We start from the raw sequence: 21,681 nt of genomic DNA on the forward strand, positions 1-21,681 counted from the left end.
GCTGACTTTCACATCACGATGCATAAGGAGATAACTCCTATGTGTATCATCTCTTATCTTACAATTTGACTTCAGTCTCATCCCACATATATCTGAGATTAAAAAGTTTGTTTGATGATGTTTTCGGGCGAGGGGGGGGGGGGGCGATGGAGTGGGGCAGAGGAGAGGTAGGAGAGTGGCTAAGCACGAAGAAATGCAACAAATGCAAAAACTAATTTCTTATGGCAACTGATTTACGCTCATAATACGTGTGAGAGAAATCATTCAATGTGCGTTATGACAGACGGGGATGCGTTGAGGAGCTTGGGCAGCTCGTGACCTTTCACTGTCTCTCAAGCCGTGGAAGGCGAGCGGAGCCTTCTGAGAAACCGGTCCGTTGATGTGGAAAGCAGCTGAGTGTAACTTTCAAATCTGGTTACCTTTTAGACTGGGCAGATGAGTCTGTTCTTTGCTACGCACCACATGGACTACAGTACATGGAGATTATAAATCTGCTGAAATTTGAAAAGGGTGCTCCATGCATAGATTGTCAACAAAAAAAAAAAAAACAAGCAATACAATATCCATTTATAATAATAAATTTTAGACCAGACACAATTGTCAATAATGATAGTGATGATGATAATGATAATAATAATAATCATCATCATCATCATCATCATCATAGCAATATGAAGAATAATGACAGTGATGATAATGATAACCAAAAAGTTGGCAATAATCTCTAAAAATATCAAAATCAGTGTGAATAGTAAAATACTCAATATGGACACAACGTTATGTGCATCACACATGCACAGAAAATTAAGTACCTACCAGCTTTCCATAATGTTGATCCAAGTATGTAAATAAAAATACTATTTTTTCCTGAATTTCATCATCTCTTTCCACTTGCTTTAAACATCTACTCATTTAAAAAAAAGGCACTTCTGAAGAAAAAATACAGATTTCAAAAGCGTGCAATGATGGATAATTAATTTCTCCATGAATCTAAAGACAAGATGAATTGAAATGCATCTTTGATTTCCAAAATTCTGCAGGAAGAAATGGCAAGTTCTTCATTGAAGTAAATAACAACAACACTTTTATTTGTCATTGACAGACAAGAAGGCAGTGTGACATTGATTTGCTATGGCAATGAACACGATTCCCTGTCAAGGTAAAACATCAAAGAAGTAAGCATCAAATCAAATATTAAAAAAAAATACACAGAGAACATCAAACTGTTGTAATAAGGAAGTCAAAGGTTCATACAAAGGTTCAAACAATGTAACTCCTCAAGACAGAATAGTCTATGATTTGAATTGCTATTCTTGCTTGCAAAATCAAAAGAAGGTAACATTTGAGTGGGTTATCAAAAGAACAGAGAAAACTTACCCAAGGATATTGTGACAGCTGATCTCCTCATCACAGAAAAAAAGATGATTTTTTTTTTTTAATTCAGTCAATATAAGCAAAAGTGGACTTAAGTAGCTTCAGGGTGATGACCATCAAGATGACCACTGCAAATGTAAATTGGAAATGATCTATTTTCTCTTCCTGTCTCTGGTAACTGGCTCACATTTTCTGCCCAATAAAACTCTCTCAATGAATGGCTGAAATGATGACTGGTATCCTTTTCTGTGCGGTTGTCAAACTTTGTGGAAGTCACAGCAGAAGACGGCGCGTAATGGAAAGCGATGGAATGGTGGCGGCGGATGGACGAGTGGAAAGTTTCAAATTATCAACCCTAATTTGGTCCAGTTACGAGGATGGATACCTTCAGAGAGACAGGCTGATGCTAGTACTAGCCTCTTCCTCCAAACTCTTCTTCTTTCAGACAAACACACATGTAATACGCACACTCATACACACACACACTAGCAACTAACTGAACTGGAATGCTCTTCACTAATGCCAGGCCAGCTGGTAGGTGATACCACATACCAGTCACAATCTGACAAAAACCGCACTGCATCGTTGCTATGACCAAGCTCTCTCACTCTGTAGGGTTGATGGTGATGGTGATGATGATGATAAATACGAGGAAAAGCTCCTATTGCAGCTCAGCTTGGTTAGAATGTGGGGGGGGGGGGGGGGAGAGGGGGGAGGAGGGAGGGGTGGTCAGAATAGGCAGCTAGAGAAGGACAGGAGGGGAGAGAGTGAAGGAGTTGCAAAAGAAATCACATATTCGTCCTCCAACCCAAGACATTCCACACTGGTGTTTACATGCATCTTGATTTGGCTGATAATAGCATCTGTACATAGCATCTTGTAATATCAGACAAACTGATAAATACTCAGACTTTGGGACCTGATATGCATAATGTAACAAAGTATTGCAGAAAGAATAAGCTATCAGAATAAGCCACAGTGCAGAATTTTTCATATCCTACTCTTTGGACTCTGTGAACCCTATGGCAACCACAAACTTTCAGTCTTTGGTTGAGACTTTCCTTGCATGGCAATAGCTGTTGTTTGTGAGTACTTGCAAAGTCAAGTAAAATTTGTTGCTTTTCTCTAGGAATTATGCCTTTAGTACTTTATGTTAAAAAAAATGTAGAAAAAAAAGAAAAAAGATTGAATTCTCAGTTTTTTTTTTTAATTTCATGGTAGCATAACTAAGATACCTGATATGTGAGGCCTGTAGTTTATCATGTTTGATGGCCTACAATGAACAAACTCTTATGCTGTTGTTAAAATTTTTCTTCACATTTACGAATCTAATGCTTCTGTAAGTGCAACTTGTGTATGTACTAAAGCTGGCGATTATACTTTCACTGACTGTAACAGCAACACAGGAATGGAACAGACTCCCCACTTTCATCAGATCTGTAAGTTCAGTACACACTTTCTTTTTTCCTCAGTTGTAACTATTTGATATTCTATTTGTTTTTTTTTAATGTATATTTTGCAAGCACTGTGACATAGCTGAATGATAAATAGCATATCTAAATGTCTGATATTATCATCTTACAACTATTATGCTTCACTTTGGTCCAACTTCCAGAAATGTTACAAACTCTATATTTTTCTTGTATACCATCCTCTTGCTGCTGAATTGTTGAGTCATTGTTACAGATAAAGGGAACCTTAACCTGGTACACTCATTTCAATTCACAAATTCAAATGTAAGCGGGATGCCCTTCTTAAGAGAGAAACAGAATGTTATGCGAGAGCAAGAGAGAGAACCAACATTGATATCATACATAGACAGAAGAAATCAAAGAAACAAAAAGGGGTGGGGCAGAGGGAGAGTTAATTAATGTCACATGGTGCCCTCTTTTACATTAAGCAAATTTTGACACAACATTCATCTGACTGCGATACACTATCACAAGAGCTATACATTGTACACTGTGTACATGTGTATATCAATCATAGCCATTTGCACGGCATCTCAGTGAATGGATGACCACAAACGGATTCCAAACCGACGAATCAACCATACCGACTGACTCAAAATAATACACGGCCTTAATACCAATTTCCTAATCGCACTGATAATAACCACTGGGCCGTACTGGCCATCCACACGGACCACGAGTTAACGTTCCCCTCCCCCCTCCCCTCTTTCCCCTCCCGAGTCCACATGCCGTTCATTAAAGGTGGAAGTCGGCGATTACCATCCGATGACAAAGGAGCCGGTGGTGTGATAATCACCAAATCTGTTTTGTGTGATAATGCTTGACAGCTGACAATATTTCAACCGATAAAGATTTGTTATCCCATTATCTCAAATAGTCCTCGACAGACCTGTCTATATCCCTTTAGAATTATGCAAAATGGCAGAGAGAGGGAAAGAGGGGGGGGGGGGGGAGAGTAAAGCAAATACTACCCTACAGGGAATCGGTTATAGAATGAATTCTCTCATGTAATTTTTCAAGTCTTCCACACTCTTCCAGCATGTAGTAACCCAGTTCAAATCCAAGTGACCAGCACCAACAGAAATCACTTTTCTCCAATCAATGAATATACAAGCACCTTTACAATTAAGAAAATCTAGTGTCCCTGGAATGACAAACTAGGAGGTTCTTTCAATGCAAAAAGTAAGAAAATGGATCAAACTTCACAGATCATGAATCCAGGTGTATTACACCTGAGATGTGATACATGGACAGGAATTATATACCTGGGGAAAGTACGGCTAATATGTAGGGATCAATTTGGACGCGGATATCCATCCTTTTAAGTACACTTTTTATTGCTAATTACCCTAGTGAAGACTTTTTCAATTGCTAATTACTCTTGTGAGGATTTTTTATTGCTAACTACTCCAGTGAAGAACTGGTTCAGGAGGGGGATGACAAGGATTAATGCTTACATTATATACAGTGTATCTGGAAGTTCAAATAGTAAGAACACTCAAGACTTCTCTTTTGTCTTGCAATGCAAAAACTCCCTGTATTCACACACAAATTATGGGAATTTCATAGAATATACAAAGGAACTACATCAATCTTGAATAGTGTATGCACAATAATTTAATTGCTGTCCACATTTAATTATGATGTAAACAAAAATGAAAACATCGCGACTATGACCTCATTTTTTCCCCTTTTAATTTCTCCCTCTTTCCTATCATATCAACCAATATGCATGTGTGCACATTTACCCTAGAATACAAGATTGTTGTTTATCATACTCTATCTATCTAGATGATAATCAATTCATCTATTTATCCTTATATCTTTTAATTCATTTATCAATTCATATAAACATACAAACATATGTATTATAAACATGTATACATACTGTATCATGCTTTATGTAGCATAAACTCATGAATCACTTACCTCTCAGCTATCCATTACATTTCGAATGTTGACTACTTCAAAGTTGCCCTCAAGACATATTTGTTTGTAACTCCTTTCCAGTAGAATTGTACATTATGTAAATTCTTATTTTTCATTATTATTCTATTTACTTCCTTGCACATGTGTGTGTAATGATTTTTGTATTTCATAATTCACTTTTCCCACTGTGCCTTGAGCACATTAGTCATGTGGAATCGGCACATTGTAAGCACCCTGTATTATTATCATTATCATTATTATAATTATAATTATAATTATCATTATCATTATTATTATTATCATTATTATTATCATTATTACTATTATTATCATTATCATCATTATTATCATCATCATTATGATTATGATTATGATTATTTTTATTATTATTACTATTACTATTATTACTATCATCATCATCATCATCATCATTATTATTATCATCATTATTACTATTACTATAATCATTACATACTACCACTACATCAGCTCTGAAATCAATGCCTTCTGGCATCACGACCACTTCCCTGACATCACATTCATTAACTGCATTCATCCCTGTCACTTTCACAAATGGGATATGTTGCACATGAAGCATATGTGACCCTGCACCACAAGACACACAAAAAGTCGCCAGACTTGGATTTTTAGTTAAGGGCAGATTCTGAAAGAGCAGACTCTAAGCTTTAGGCCGCGTTCATGTGAATTTCGTTGCCAGAATCACAAACATGAATCATGATTCAAAACGGTGTTTCAAATCACGGTCTCAGCGGAAGAGCGTTCATGCGGGCTTTCGCAATGCTGATTCTGGCTCAGCTCATCATTTGCCATTGCGCAGCGCACTGCGCAGTTTGACCTTGTCTCTGCAACTCGAGCCAGACCTCCTTATTCCAGCTGTACAGGCCTTTACGTTTTTATTTCGGTGAATACTTTCCGATTAGCTGTGGCATTCAGGCTCTGCCCACAGATCGAGGAACAGATCGAGGAATAATCCAAATTCTTCGTCTCTCCAATTGTTTCCCTTGGTAGACACAGCGCTGCAGCTATTACTTTTATCAACTCAATCGGAGAGTAATTACATGTATTATTATGTTAAACAGTTAACGTTAGATACTAGCATAGAATCGGTGTATGGCGTTGATGTAAACAAACAAGTGCAAGTATGGTACCAAAACACTCGATTCATAAGACGTACACAAGCGCGCGAACAGAACTAGAAGCTGTGCATGGGATACCCCATGAGACACGCCTGCGCACAGCGCACAATGACGTCATAGAATCGTGATTGAAATCACAGTTGCGTTCATGCGGTTTCTGCGATCGTGATTCTGGCAGAATCATGATTCAAAACGCCCTTTTTTCCGCGTTTCAGATCGGCGTTTTGAAACGTGTTTAAATGGAAAAATCGCATGAACGCGTTTAGCGACTAAACGTGTTTAGAAACGCAATTCTAGTTTCGCATGAATGCAGCCTTAAAATGATGTATAATTCAAATGGATTCTCCTGACCTATATAAATATTGGAAAGAAAGCACACTCTCTGGAAAAGTTTGAACTGAGAAAAGAGGCTGTGAAATACAGGGTCTATTCAATTGCCTAATCTTTACTCAGCCGTGCTACCCGTGCCATGAATGGGACAAAAAACAATGTAAACCATTGTAGCAATAACAATGAAGGGACTATCAGATTAAGCTGAAATTGAGCATGCTTGATTAACACATTCTATTCATAATAAATATCAACTTTCAAAGTAGTCGCATCATCTTTTCAAAAGTTATTAAGAGTTGAAAGTGAAGAGTGTGCAAAGGATTTTCAAGAAATTAAAGGGGCCTCTAAGAAAAACCTGATCACACTACTTTACCAAAAAGGGGTTGTAGAAAAACTGCTGAAAACCCACTTTCCCATTCAATCTATGATCCCAAACTTAGGGATAATGTAGAAGAAGAATAGCTCTTTCAGGAAATAAGGAAAACTCAAAAGTTACTCGGATGACCTGTTTCACCTTTCTTGAGTCCTCACTTAAAATCAAGGGGTGCGACTTTTTGTTTTGTGATGCAAGGTCATATATACTGTATATGTCTCCCCCCCCCCCAAAAAAAAAAATACTATGGGACTTTATGAAAAGATAACTTAAAAAAAAAGGAATCAATCAAAATGCAATTTCAAGGTAAGAAACTATAACTTATAACCGACATCTTACAGAAAACCTCATTCGATTTGCTTCAGTGGTCACAGAGAAATGGGGATCCCTGTCGAGCACGTCAGGAATCCCTTCACTCCAAGTTTAGTCCATTGTGTTTATGGATGCCAAGAGAATCCATGTGCTAAACTTGGAAGAAACGAACCCATGACAAGCTTGACAACGATCCACATTTCTAACCAAACCAAACCTAACCAAACTGAATGGGGTTTTCTGCAAGATGTAGATAAGAAGCTATAGTTTCATATCCTGAAATAGCACTAAGATTGTTTAATCATTTTGAAAGTTATCAATGCAAAATTGGATTGTATTTTTTTTTGGGGGGGGGGGAGACATACTGTATATCAGAAAAGAATAACCCATTTCTTTGCACTTTGCAGAATAATTTTCCTTCAATTCTAAGATATTTTTCTCTTGTTCCTTAGTCTTTTCTTCCAATTTGATTGACGTAACTCATTTTAGCATCAAATACATTTGTGTACAACCCACATTAATGCAACACATTGGAGGCTGGAGGACAGCCCTGTCAGGATGCACATACTGGTGGTGAAGTGTTCCACAAGTGCATGAACCTTGTATGCTGCCCTCTGGAGGTAAAGGCATTACACTCTATCTTTGCTCTCTGGTTTTTCTCAGCTGTTGAAATATATCTGCACGGCATACATACAAGTTTTGATCAATTCTTAGTAATACTAGATAAAGGTGTTGCCTGTAGTTGAACTTCTTCCTGAACTAGAATTTGAAATGAAATAGACTCTTCTGAAAGAGCAAGCAAACAAACAAACAAGCCAAAGAATGGGATAAAATACAGTGAGGCTGATGAGTAGAATACTGACATCTTGGAATATCAAATACCACGTCTTGTATGTAATATAGACGTATCATACAAATATTACATCATACAAATATCTCCATTTTTTCCTCCTCCTTCTTCTTTTTTTTTTTGTGGGGGGGGGAAGAGAAGGGTACAGTGGAAGACAAAAACATTTACTTCTATCTCTCTTTTTACCCTGTCTTTACCCTGTAACTTAATTCTTTTTGCTTCACTGTTTTTTCAATGTTTTTGCATTTGACATCTTTCATATACCATTGTATATATCTGCACACTTTAATCAAAGACAGCGTAGATTTAAATAATGTCTTTGTAAAGCAATGCATGAAGTGGTGTCCTGGCTGGCTGTCAATCTTAGTGAGGTTACTCTTCCAATGAGCTGTGACCCCAGAAATATTCCCTGTGACCTCTGCAGTGACCCCTGTGGTGTGTCATGGAGTCCTGAGCTACCCTCGCTCTATGTCACCATTTAGGTCTGTGTGTGGCTACAGGAATGTTTTCTCCTTTTTTCTTTTTTTTTTCTACTTCTTCTTTTTCTTCTTCTTCTTTTTCTAAAGGAGGAGGTTTTTAAAGGCATTATCTATCATTTGCAGATGAAACATAAACCAAGCTTTAGTGCTTCGAAATAGTTTTAAAATGTGAGTTAGGGATAGAAGCAACCAATGTAAAAATCTTAATCAGGATAATCTATGTTAAGTATTGTTAAATATTTAAAAAAAGTAAACAATAGTTGCTATAAAATTGTTTATAGACTAAACCGTCAACAGTTACGGTTTTTTGAGAAAAATAGTGATATCTCATTATATTTTAGGTTTTATTGCAAAATTTTTATACGGTAGGATGTTTTGTGATACAACTAACCAATATGGATCAAATGTAATAACTCAAAACATTTTTAAATCATTGGTACCAATGGTGAACAGTACCTTTAAAGCCAAGATGGTAAAACAGTTGGAGAACTGGCCTCTCAGGAGAATTCTTTTGCTTGAGTGCTTTGTTTGTGAAATAACAAACATACCCAGATGTCTTGCAGGCATTGGCTCCCTTCAGTGCTATTACGGAACACAAACAGCTTACACCCACGATACATAAATACATGTGTCAGTACATTTGTAGGGGATATAATACCACATAGCATTCACATTTTTCCATCCCTTGTGTACATATTAGTATTAGTATATGCCAATTCAAAGAATATCATATACATTGTGTATTTTCTATAGTATTTATGATTTTAGTGACCTTTTAAATTTCAAGCCTTACTGTGTGTCCCATATATCTGCTCTATCTGAGAACAAGTCAGAAAGATGCTGATAAGAGAACTTGTTCTTTTCCTTTTCTTTTTCTTTCTTCATCATGGAAATTTCAGTTTTAATTTTAAATCAATCGCACTATCCTGCCACATATAGTTGTATACTACATTACTTTAGTATAGGTCCATTAGGTGTAAACATGAAGAAAATAAACAAGAAGAAAAGAATGTTAAAATGTAAGTTGGAACAAAGACATCGCAGCACAGCCAAACTCTCCTAAACACAGCTTTCTACACCGTGAATGACATTCACGGTTCAGATGAGTCTCAATGGCCTCCTGCCCTCTCTTGTCAAAATCATGCCAGTCTAGGAGGCAGAGACACAACAAAGTTTCTTGCTTGACAGAAAGAAAGAAAAAGAAAAAAAAAGAGGGAGAGTGAGGGAGAGAAAGAGGGAGAGAGATTACTGGGGTCATGTGGAAAACATATACAGCAAAGCAAAGAGGATATGGAGTAGTGTGGCAACAACTACTTCCATCTGAACTTCCGGACAAAATCCACTGCTATTCCAGCAGCTTTCTCTGCATTTCCTGAGTTGATCTACAATGAGATATGTCTATTTTTCAATGTGCCTATACTATTGCCAATGGCTCCTTATTTGTTGCTCTTTTGTTCCTTAGAATAAAGGCCACTGCACATTACGCGACTTTGCTACGATTTACCGGTCGTACGACCTCAAGACCAGCAGGGCCCCATTTCATAAAAGATGTTAGGATGGCAACTCTTGCTGGAATAGCAACTTCCCGTAGAAACAGCCAATCAGGAAGCTGGATTCTTGGCGTTACCATGACAATTGCCATTCCAGCAAGAGTTGCTATCATAGCACCTTTTTATGAAATGGGGCCCAGAAGTGTGACGCCACCAGCCTTGCCAGTTTCCAGTCATGCAACTGGATCTTACTGCCAGTCGTAGAAATTTGACATGTCAAATTTTAGCAACCAGTCGTGAGCTTTCAGCAAATCAGTGTAATGTACTGAAGCCAGAACGGTTGTAAGCCTAGCTGTGCAGTCTGATTGTATAGAGTGCGGTGTCAAGTCATGCGACTGGTCGTGTGACCCGCCTCGCCTCTTTAGTCATTCAACCGGTCTGATCGTGAAGCGTGCATTGGGCTTTACGCATATATTTTCTCTCTGGTCTTTGGCTAGACGCGTATTTGTGGCAACCGATCTACTCTCCATTGTAGTTGGATAAGTCGTTCATGAAGACTGCTCCCTCACGAAAGATCTCACGAAGTTTAATGGCAGGAAGAGGGATGAAGTTACAATTTCAGTTTCTTAACCTCCTAAAATAGGGAGTCGGGAGTAATTAAAGACTGGAAATAGACTCATTTAGACACCACATGATATCATGATACATGGAATGAGACAATGTAAAAATGTATGGGAAGGTATAGTGTGGTGGACGACATCAATCACTTCTGTCAGACTCTGCTCATCCCATTGTGTGTTTTCTATGAGGGAATTTCCCTAGCTGTCTCAATGGATACTTTGGTTATTCATGTGATCAGACCGTAACTTCCTAGGAGGAATGAAATGCAATGAGGCTAACCATTCTCCCTCAAACGACACAGAATGCCCGAGACTTTGTTGCACGTGACCAGTATGTCAATGTCAGGTGGGATCGGTACCAAACATCACCACAAACACACACAGGCTTATCTGCTATACGGAAGGAAGGAACACTTTATGATCAGGAGAAGATGTTTGATTTACACTGTAATAGCCATACTGCCTTCCTAGTTACAGTTTCAATTTGGAAAAAACAACAACTCTTGCTTTACTTAAAATCAACTAACAAAGAAAAGAGTATCATCCCTTTTAAAGTTAAGTATAGAATATATCCCGTTATAGATGATGGATTCATGTTTTTATGGAAGCCAATATTTTAGCATGCAACTGATTTCTTAAAATATTATTCAAGTCACAAAAATTCAAATAAAATCACTAAAGGGCACATGGCTAATGCAGTGGTATGTCACGTATACCATGGTTTTTTAGTGTCTCATATTAGAATCACTAGCAAAGAGTGTAGGCAAGGTAACAACAAACAAACAAGCAAACAAACAATAATACACACACACACACACACACACACACACCCAACTATCAGGGAGTAGCACGGTTCTAAAATTCAGCATACACACATATGATTACTGAGATACCTTCTGGCCCAGTTTGCCAAAACCAATGGACTTTAAACATGGGGCCCTCGTGATCCAAGAGTGGGGCTATCTGTTCTTACTTTGCAGGAAAGCCTGTCACAGAATTTAATCACAAAAAACACTGCTGAGACCATGGAAACAGCCTGAGTCATGACCACATGAGAGATGGATAGAAAAAAAGTAACTATACCAAGACTATGATACACAAGTTTCTATTAAAAGTTCTAAGCAAAACACTCTTTATTTAAATTCGTATATTTCACAAACAATCTATAGAAAGTCTTCACTGATACTGCACAAATCTTCTGTCAACTACAAATACATGTATTCTCTCTCTCATACACACACAGAAAAACTTCCCAAGCCAAAGCATTCTGTAACCGTAAAACAGCAGTCTGTTACTGTAGAGATTAATGGTATCCTATGTCTGATCGTACATGCCATGGGTCCAAGGCTATTTGATGACAATGTTTGTAAACACTCACTGGAAGGACGGTCAATTATGCAAGTATTTGACAAAACACTTACAACAGACAGAGAGAGAAACTCTATGCTCTGAAAAAAAAAGCCAGATGAGCAAATGCAATATTTTGGTGAAGATATTTGCTTCTTTCTATCACACCTGGGGGGGGGGGGGGGGGGGGATACATGGGGACAGCAAAAAGCCTTCGTGTACTTCTAGAGTTGCTGAATGAATAATGTCACTGCCAACGTATTATAATTGCTGTGCTGTTTTTTTGTTGTTTATCTTCAATTCTTTTCATAGAAATCACTCTGAACAAGGAAATTCACACTTACTTATCAAGTGGGTAACATTTATGAGCTTCAGCAATGGGCAAGAATGGTTACTGTACGAGCTGAAATTTTTGCGTACAAATATTTTAGCGAATTGCTACTTGGAGGACATTTTCGCGTGTTGTTAATTTCGCAGTTGCGAGGGTCTAACTGAACGTAGTTATTCACTAGTTGTTATTTTCGCGGTTCAAAGGCGATTTGCGAAATTCGCGAAAATAAAACCACCACCAAAATTTCAGCTCGTACAGTACTACAGGTTTTTTTTTTCTTTTTTTAAACAGATGAGTTGTGTTTTTCTTTGGTAAATGTGTACAATATTAACACAAAGAATTGGAGGTACAGATATTGTATGGGTGCTGACATAATTTAAAAAGTCACAAGCAACCAACAATATGATCAGCATGACAAAAATGATGAAATATTGAGCAATTATGCATTAAACCTCTAGCTGTGGCACAAGAGTTTTCCATTACAGGTTGAGTCGCTGACAATGCTTTGGTTGATGAAAACCACACAACATGGCATTTGCACCAACAACTAGGAAATCAGAAGAATAAATACTTCAACCGCTTGACTTCTTTCATCAGAAACAATGCACCTATTAAACATCAGTCCGTATTTTGTCAACAAATGAAGGCCCACAGAAAAACAAGTGACAGACTTTGATAGCTTGTGTTCTCCCTGCATATCCAATTATGAAACACAGAAATGATGAACCAAGTATAGTGAGCACCTTGACAGAAATATACTTCACAGTAATCACTATCCTTCTGGACAGCAGATTGCTGCCCATACGCAATGTGCTACAGCAGCAGCATCACCATGAACTAGCACGTTATTTTCACCGCAAAAAAATAATGGTATGAATGTACATATTGCTCTTTTAACAAATTTTATGGTTGAGCGAGTTGTATGGATTTAAATACCTACCCACGTCTCAAGTGGGGGAAAAGGCATTATGTCATTAATGGAAGTATTGTGCACACCTTTGAGCAAGACGGGGGTGGGATGACTTGTTTTTTTTATTACAAACAAACAAACATATAAGCTACCTGTCTCATGCTGCTTAGGTTCCATCACAACAGATTTACGTATTCCTGGAAAAGGAGAATTGAAAAGCAACCATGCAGGAATATAAAGGGGAATTTTGCTCACAAGGAGAAAACTGTTTATAACCCGTTGAGGACAAGTCCCGAGTATACCCGGGCAGGTATCTATGGGAAATGCGTGTTGCAGTAAAATCAGTCCGTCCTAAATGGGTTAAGGTGAAGAGTACTGTCACATATTATCAGCTGATCAGGGACGATTCAGAAATTATGCAAAAGTCAAGTATATGGTGTCCAGGGTAAGGCACGTCTAAGTCTAAGTCTCAGAGTGTGCATGTGGAAAAGCATGAATGTCTCAGCGAAGCTGCCATTGTCACGTGAGCAACATCTCTGGTATAGTCCTTCTCATTTGCTCTGTGTACACACACACACACACACACACACACACATGCATACAAAATACTCCCCCCCCCCCCCCCCACCACCACCACCACCACCCATACACACATATGCAGAATACGGTTTCTGGTCACAAAAGAAGCATAAGAAAACAACTGTAAGCTTTTCAAAACGTTCTCGGGTGTCATCCATCGAGACTTTAAAAAAAAAAAATCATGCAGTGTGAAGAATGCATGCAAACTACAGCTTAACAAGAAATTTTCGCATGCATGAAACTTTCACAAATATTGCGAGGAGTCAAGATTCTCCTAAAGTAACATGCACATGAAAGATTTCGTCCACACAATACACTGAATGTCAAGGACAATTTGCAAAACTTTGTTGCCTCGAAAAAGGTCGTCTGCTCTAAATCACAAAAGTTTCATGCCGTGAATGTTTCTCTTTTTACAGTACTCTCAGAAGAAGTGGTCAATTATAAAAATTGCCATCTCTATACCATAATAGTGTTGTATGTCTCTAGGTTTATTTGTTCATATGATTTTAACTTCATTTTGTATTATATTTCTTTTTCTAGTCACACAAGGTGGACTGACATACCTGCTTGCGCTAATTGGTCTAATGCTCCCATCATCGCTTTCGCAAAGTCGTCGGCGTCGCTGGAGCTTTGGAAGTTGAGACCATATACGTGGCGGCTGTCTCGCCATTGGTGGAACGTTGGAGTCGCCTGATTGTACTTGAGTCCTTTTAAGATGGCTGAGTTAATGACGACCTGGAAATGTATAATTGAAAGGAAACAGCCACTGATTAATATCAATTAATCATCAATAAAAATCTTCTTGCAAACCACTTGAAAATCCTCAAAAGCTTAAAAGTCCTCACCCAAGCGAAAAGAGCAGAGCCTCTGCGACTTGACGATTACAATTGTACGTGAACTTATAAGATTGATACAAAGTGCAAATCTAGCAATGCTCAAGTAAGTTTTGAGATGTAGAGATGGAAGAAGTTTTTTCATAATCAGACTTGAGATAAGAAAGTTACAGAACTTTAGATTTCACGAGCCACATTCACACACAGAAATTATCAATTTTTTCATTGTGATGTGAAAATCAATTTTACTTTCCACTGTTCACAAACACACCAAAAAAGTAAAAAATAAATTAAACAAATATATAAATAAATGAATAAATAAATGAATAAATGAATTAATCAATTAACAAATGAATAAATTAATCAATCAATTAACAAATAAATAAATAAATTAATCAATTAACAAATGAATAAAAATAAAGAATCACTCAACTACAAATAGAGCACTTTCAGTCTGTGCATATATACCTAAGCAATGACTGGAGCATGACCCCAGGCACCTGAGTTTGCAGACCTACTTGTAGTGTTGTCAATTGCATTATGGTATCAAAGAAATTGATGATTTCTCTGTAGTCAATTCAAAGGCATCATCACCCCTAACAGCCATGCATGACTATAATTGCACCTTTTTTAAAAACTATTTTAGGGAAAACACAGAAAATTTCGAAATTCACAACTTCCTCATTTCAGGTCGAATTATGGTGAAACACCTACTGAGATCCTGTTCATCTGATTTTACTTTAAAATACATTTACAGCATGGACACTGTGTTGAACTGTACTTTGAGCTTGACACAATTTCTCTGTGGTGCTGCTAGAGGGCATGGTTATTGTCAAAGGAATGTGACCCCCTCTCCAACAGCTCAATTATTTTTTACCTACATGTATATGAAAGACATTTAGCAAAATAAAAAAATGCAAAGTTTAACAATACTTCCATCCTTGCCAAGATGCTACCCCCCCCCCATAAGAACTAATATGGGTCATCACTGCTACTGCCACAAACAACTTCAAAGTAAATATTGTTTACATACCTGTAGGCTACCAATGTGTAATACAGAATAAATCTTTGACTGTACTGCATCTAGATCCGAAGAATATGATGTCTGTATTACCATCTGTTTTATGAACTATTTGCAATATACTATGCTTTATGGAAGAAAAAAGAAGTAATTATGAACTGAATTGAATTGAATTGAATTGTATCATATTGACACACTTTCGTTCCACCAGAATCCAGCCCCTTGGGTCTCCTGTAGGTCCACCTGGACAGTAAATACCTCACATCCTTAGCTTCTACAAAACAAAAGATTTCTACCAAGCTCGGTTCAAGTCTGAAGATATATATCTTACAGGAGGGTAAAAAATGTGCCAACAACAACAACAACAACAACAACAACAAGAAAGAAAAAGAAGAAGAAAGGGAGGTTTACAGACAAGGAATTATGAGTGACCAAAGCTGGACGACAGACAATTGACAAACAGTAATTACAATTTGCTCAGTCCGGCCTAGCTAAAATTGTCTAAAGGCAGGGTAAACCTGCACACCAGGAAGCGTCCACATCGATACACAAAGGCTGTGTATCACTCTGAAATAGAACCATTGTATGATCTCCATTCTGTGTTCAAGCGTTTCATTGAATTCAACAAAAACCAGTACCTGCAATCTAGTCACCAGGTAAAACAGATACCTCACCCAAGCTCACCTACCCCCATAAAAAAATAAGAAGAAAGAAAACAGAAAGGAGAAATCAAACAGGAATCTATTCAAACAGGATATCTGCAGATCACAGCTCCCTGCCTGGCATTGGCATGAGACACCGAAATTCAACGACCTACTTCCTTGTCAGGCGACTTTAAGGAAACGTACCGCTAGAAATCTCTTGATTCGCATTTAACGGCGGTCGGCTTCTTCTCATCAGGTGCTTTGTTTGACCTTGAGGGTATAGGATCACAGGCTTAATAGTTGACAGGGAATGAAATTTCGAGACAACAACATCGAGAGCACTATACCACCACCAATAAAAAGTGATGTGAGTCACATTGTAGAGAAAATTATGCCAGCCCTGCATACTGCTTTTATGTATTGATGAAAATGAAATTTCTATTGTAGCCTCTGGCAGCTGCTTTGCTGGAGGCATTCTGAGTTTATTTCCCGAGAGAATTAAATGTACACTGTACAAGTAACAAGATATCAACTTAAGAAATCATCCAAAAATAGTCTACAGAAGATAGCACAAAGTACAAAATAGGGGTAAAAAGTCTTGACTGGATTCATATCAATGATAGAATGATCTGAATATTCTAGGAAGAAAGAAATTCATGCATTTTGGGCTCATTTCATCACGGCTGAGCACTATACAACCTATTAATGAAGATATCTGGAAGAGAACAATTTATTCATATCATGCAATGTAAAATGGGGTATGAGTACAACAATACTAAAAAATGCAAAAAAAAAAACTCATACTTGTAATGAGTTTATGTCTCAACTAAAATCATCCTTAATATACAGTCTGGAAGCAAAATGTATTTCTTATGGGAAAAAAAGAGAGAAAAAAAAATCCAGTAAAAATCCGTTTGGGAATTGCTTAATGTTATAGCAATAAAAACAATGATAAAGGCCTGCTTCACTAGAACTACTTGTGATTTATGTGCAAGTGGGACTTTCCCTATGGGGGATTCCCATAACCTGCAGGACATTATATTTACAAACAAGCAATAGGTTACAGTAGAGCTTTAATATCTAAATGCTATTCAGGCCCGTAAGTATGCGTTTGATTAAAGTGTACATCAAATCCTTGATTGATATCCTCTCTGTTAATTGTGCCCAAGGTCCATGTACACTACACACTGGACCCAGCATTCCGCACGTAGCTGAAGATAGCGTCTTCTCAAAAGGAAGTTTTAAGATAATGATAATGAAGATAGTAATAACTAGAAAAGCACTTGGAGAGCAAAGACCTCCACCAAGCAGCTCATTTCCACCCATACACACATGCTGAAAATTGCCAAATTTCCCAATGACAAAGAAGCCTTGTGTTAACATACCTCATCAGCTCCCTGCATGCTGCACTGTGCCTAGAGCAGATCGAGCACGCACTCTAGCGCGCGTACGCAAACCTCAAATACGCGCAGCTTGAACTACCAAGTTCATCAACCCTATTTGGTAAAAGATTAAAAAATCCTTCAAAAATTCATGAAAATTTGTGGATCACTTCCAAAATTTATCCATCTGTTCCTTGTTATCATCAAATTTTCCTGCAATTTTCATCCAAATCTGTGCTCAACTTTTTTAGTTACTTTGCCAACAGACTATTAACAAACCAATGTCGGCATAGAGATTTAACCTCCTTGGTGGAGGTAATAATAACAATAACAACAACAATAATATTAATGATTAAAGCAATGATAACAATAACAGCAATACTAAAAGTACTAACTATACTGATAATAACAGTAATACAAGTAAATAATACTGAATGATTATAATACTAATACTACTAATACTATTGATGATGATAATATTGATAACAAGAAAAATGGTACCAAAAATTACAATTTTATAACAATATTAAATAATAATAGCTCCAACAAATGATACTTTATGATTCTATCACACACAATTAGCAGAATTACAGGATATTCCAAGTCCAAGTCCCGTGTGCCATGCAAGCCCACCAGATTGTCATTGTATTGATGACATATTATGAGATGTTATCAGCTTCACTGGGGAATGCGTGGTTCATTATCAGGTCCAATCAGGGCAAACAATAACACATTTGCCCTGATAATGGCCTGTCATGGGGCAACCCCATTAGCCTATCATTGTTTGTCAACCCCAGTTGCATTTCATGACTCATTGACTTCCCATTCATATGTGCGTGTACAATCACAATCGGGTACATGATGCAGAATTTGATGGCTTCGAAACGTGAGGACTGCTCCAAAAATTGATCAATGGATGTTACAAACTGTATGCAGCGCTGAACTTTGATGAACCTTTGCAATCACACAATTAGAGGCACTCTTTGATTTTATGCATGATAGGGAAAAACAATTGGTATTTTGTGTTCTCAAATTTATGAATTCAGTACCAAAGTCCTCAGGTACTTGACTGAATAGTTACCTTTGTAAATATGATCACAGCCATATTGTTGTCACTTGTACAATTTCAAATTATAACAATTGCAGCAGATAATAAGGAAGTTTTATGTCTAACAAGGAAAAGTAGAAATTACGCGGTGCGTAATATATGTCCCCGCCAGAAGTAGCATTTAGTAGCAAAATGTACAATATAGGTAAAAAGATGAAGGTCAAAGGTCAAAGAAGTCAAAGGTCAAAATTCTATGTAGAAGTTTTGAAGCCCTCACCTAGTGCCATCACATAAAGCAAGCGGAATCGAAACCGGGTTAGAAATGGCGAAGGAGTAGCATTTTGTAGCCAATGTACAATATAGGTAAAAAAATCAAGGTCAAAGGTCAAAGAAGTCAAAGGTCAAAATTCTGTGTAGAAGTTTTGAAGCCCTCACCTAGTGCCATCACTTAAAGCAAACGGAATTGAAATCGGGTTACAAATGGCAAAGGAGTAGCATTTTGTAGCAAAATGTACAATATAGGTCAAAAATCAAGGTCAAAGGTCAAAGAAGTCAAAGGTCAAAATTCTGTGTAGAAGTTTTGAAGCCCTCACCTAGTGCCATCACATAAAGCAAACGGAATCAAAATCGGGTTAGAAATGGCGAAGGAGTAGCATTTTGTAGGCAATGTACAATATAGGTCAGAAATCAAGGTCAAAGGTCAAAGAAGTCAAAGGTCAAAATTCTGTGTAGAAGTTTTGAAGCCCTCACCTAGTGCCATCACTTAAAGCAAACGGAATTGAAATCGGGTTACAAATAGCGAAGGAGTAGCATTTTGTAGCAAAATGTACAATATAGGTCAAAAATCAAGGTCAAAGGTCAAAGAAGTCAAAGGTCAAAATTCTGTGTAGAGTTTTGAAGCCCTCACCTAGTGCCATCATATAAAGCAAACGGAATCAAAATCGGGTTAGAAATGGCGAAGGAGTAGCATTTTGAAGCAAAATGTACAATATAGGTCAAAGGTCAAGGTCAAAGGTCACAATTGAAATTCTGTATAGAAGTTTCAAAGCTCCCATGTAGTGCTATCATATAAAGCAAACAGAATCAAAATCGGGTTAGAAATGGCGAAGGAGTAGCATTTTGAACATTTTGATCACACACGGACGCACACACGGACGGACACACGGACGCACGGACGGACACACGGACGCACGACACACGGACGGACGGACACACACACGTACGGAGCCCGTTTCATGGTCCCCTGCTCGAACTCGTTCGGCGGGGACAATAAATGTCTATTCGATTAAAATGTTACATTCTATCGAAATTTCAACATAAGTACAAAATTATGTCAGGCTCATTCCCTAGTTGTGTTCTTAAACTCTTTAGCCTAAGAGGTCTCAAGGAAAAACAAGCACAATGTGTGATAATAATGTAAATGATGCCTGCACACAGCTGTAAAACATTTTACCATGACTTACTGTGGAATGCACCGACCGACTGAAATATTAAGAGATATCGTACCGTATGTACATCATAACTGGACACTTAGCATCATCACACATCAAACTTGAGCTTGTCAGGAAAAAAGGGCAGACTTTTCTGCACATTCCATTTGCTTTAATGAGCAGAGACAGACAGACAGACAGACAGACTAACACACACACACAAACATACAGATTGATGAAAGCAAAGAGACAAATCTATTGTGCCAGAACATAAAAAGCACAAATGCCATGGGGTGAAAAATCTGGCAGGATTGTGGGGGAATGTATCTCATCCATGCTCTACATGGGGACCATTGCCAAAGCATCCCAGATCCCACGAATGCACCCGTCCCGTCACAGCAAATTATCAAAATGAAACGAGATATGCAAAGTAATCTGTACGCCAGAATGGGCTTCCTAATTAGGCACAGGAGTCCCCCGCCATGATTCATTGCTGCTGGAATCCCAATGCGGCAAATCCTGGTCCTGGGACATGGATTTCCACATCTTCAAATGTGCCTCGACACAGAGGGAGATTCAACATGATGAACCGAACAATTTGGATCAATAGCTGGCAGGCAAGCAGGCAGATATAACATTGAATCTGTTTGAAAACTCTGCACACTTTGCATATTTGCATAATAGTAAAATGGTGTTTAATATGTACTTTGATTTATAACTCACCATAAAATGCCTTCTATGACTAATTACCTCAATTTTTGGCAATATCTGTAGAGGCTAACCATGAAGGGGCAGAGAAGTTTATTGGGTGATGTACATGAAGTCTTTTGTTATTTTGACTCTTCAACATGTGGAAATAATTGCAATCGTTGACCTTTTCCTCACAAACAACAACAATCAATCAACAACAAGGGTGTGGTGGACTTCCATGAACATTTGGCTTGGCTATAATTGAATCCATGGGTAGGCACTGATCACAACTTGGATTTACGGTGCTGCAAGTATTTTAGATGGCATAAAAACCTAAATGCATTCAAAAATAATCCAACCACATTTAAACAAAAACAAAAACATGTTATCAACTGCGGGATACAAATCATATCAGACTGCGAAAATAAAATGGCAAACAAACAAAAAGAAAATTGCAGATCATGCAGTTTGGAAATAGTACTTTACCAGGTGTCAATCACAAACTTTGCCACTGCAACTGCCTTTAACCCGTTGAGGACGAGTCCCGAGTATACTCGGGCAAGCGTCTATGGGAAATGCGTGTTGTAGCAAAATCAAACCATCCTCAATGGGTTATGGCATACCACAGTTCACAGTAGGGCTCAAAATTCATCTTTCACCATTTAGAATTTGCTTGCAATTAAGGATCTACCAAGTAAGGGTCTACCAAAAAATTTGTATCATTCATGCGATTAGCCAGTTTAATGAATTGTTTCAGAGTATTTTGAGATCAAAAGTGGAAAATTATTGTGATTCTAGTACCTGACATTTATTCCAGAATCATCCTCTCCATTCGGTAATGGGTAGGTAAAACATTGTACTGGTATGTGTGACTATATATCATTATATGTGTGGCCAATCGGACCCTAGCACTAATGGTACTGTGTTTCCCAATAAACCGCATGTGATTCACTCTTGCACGGAAGATGGGTGGATACTGAGCATGGCCCGATTTGTAATTGATTATGCAACATCACATAGCAACCACAATAAGCCAGTTCGTAATTAGCTCATGTACACCTTGGTGCAAATGACCTTTCT

The sequence above is a fragment of the Diadema antillarum genome, unplaced genomic scaffold, assembly GCF_040938485.1.
Source record: "Diadema antillarum isolate AM-2024a unplaced genomic scaffold, OU_Dant_1.0 seq00000657_RagTag, whole genome shotgun sequence".
Classification (NCBI taxonomy): Eukaryota; Metazoa; Echinodermata; class Echinoidea; order Diadematoida; family Diadematidae; genus Diadema; species Diadema antillarum.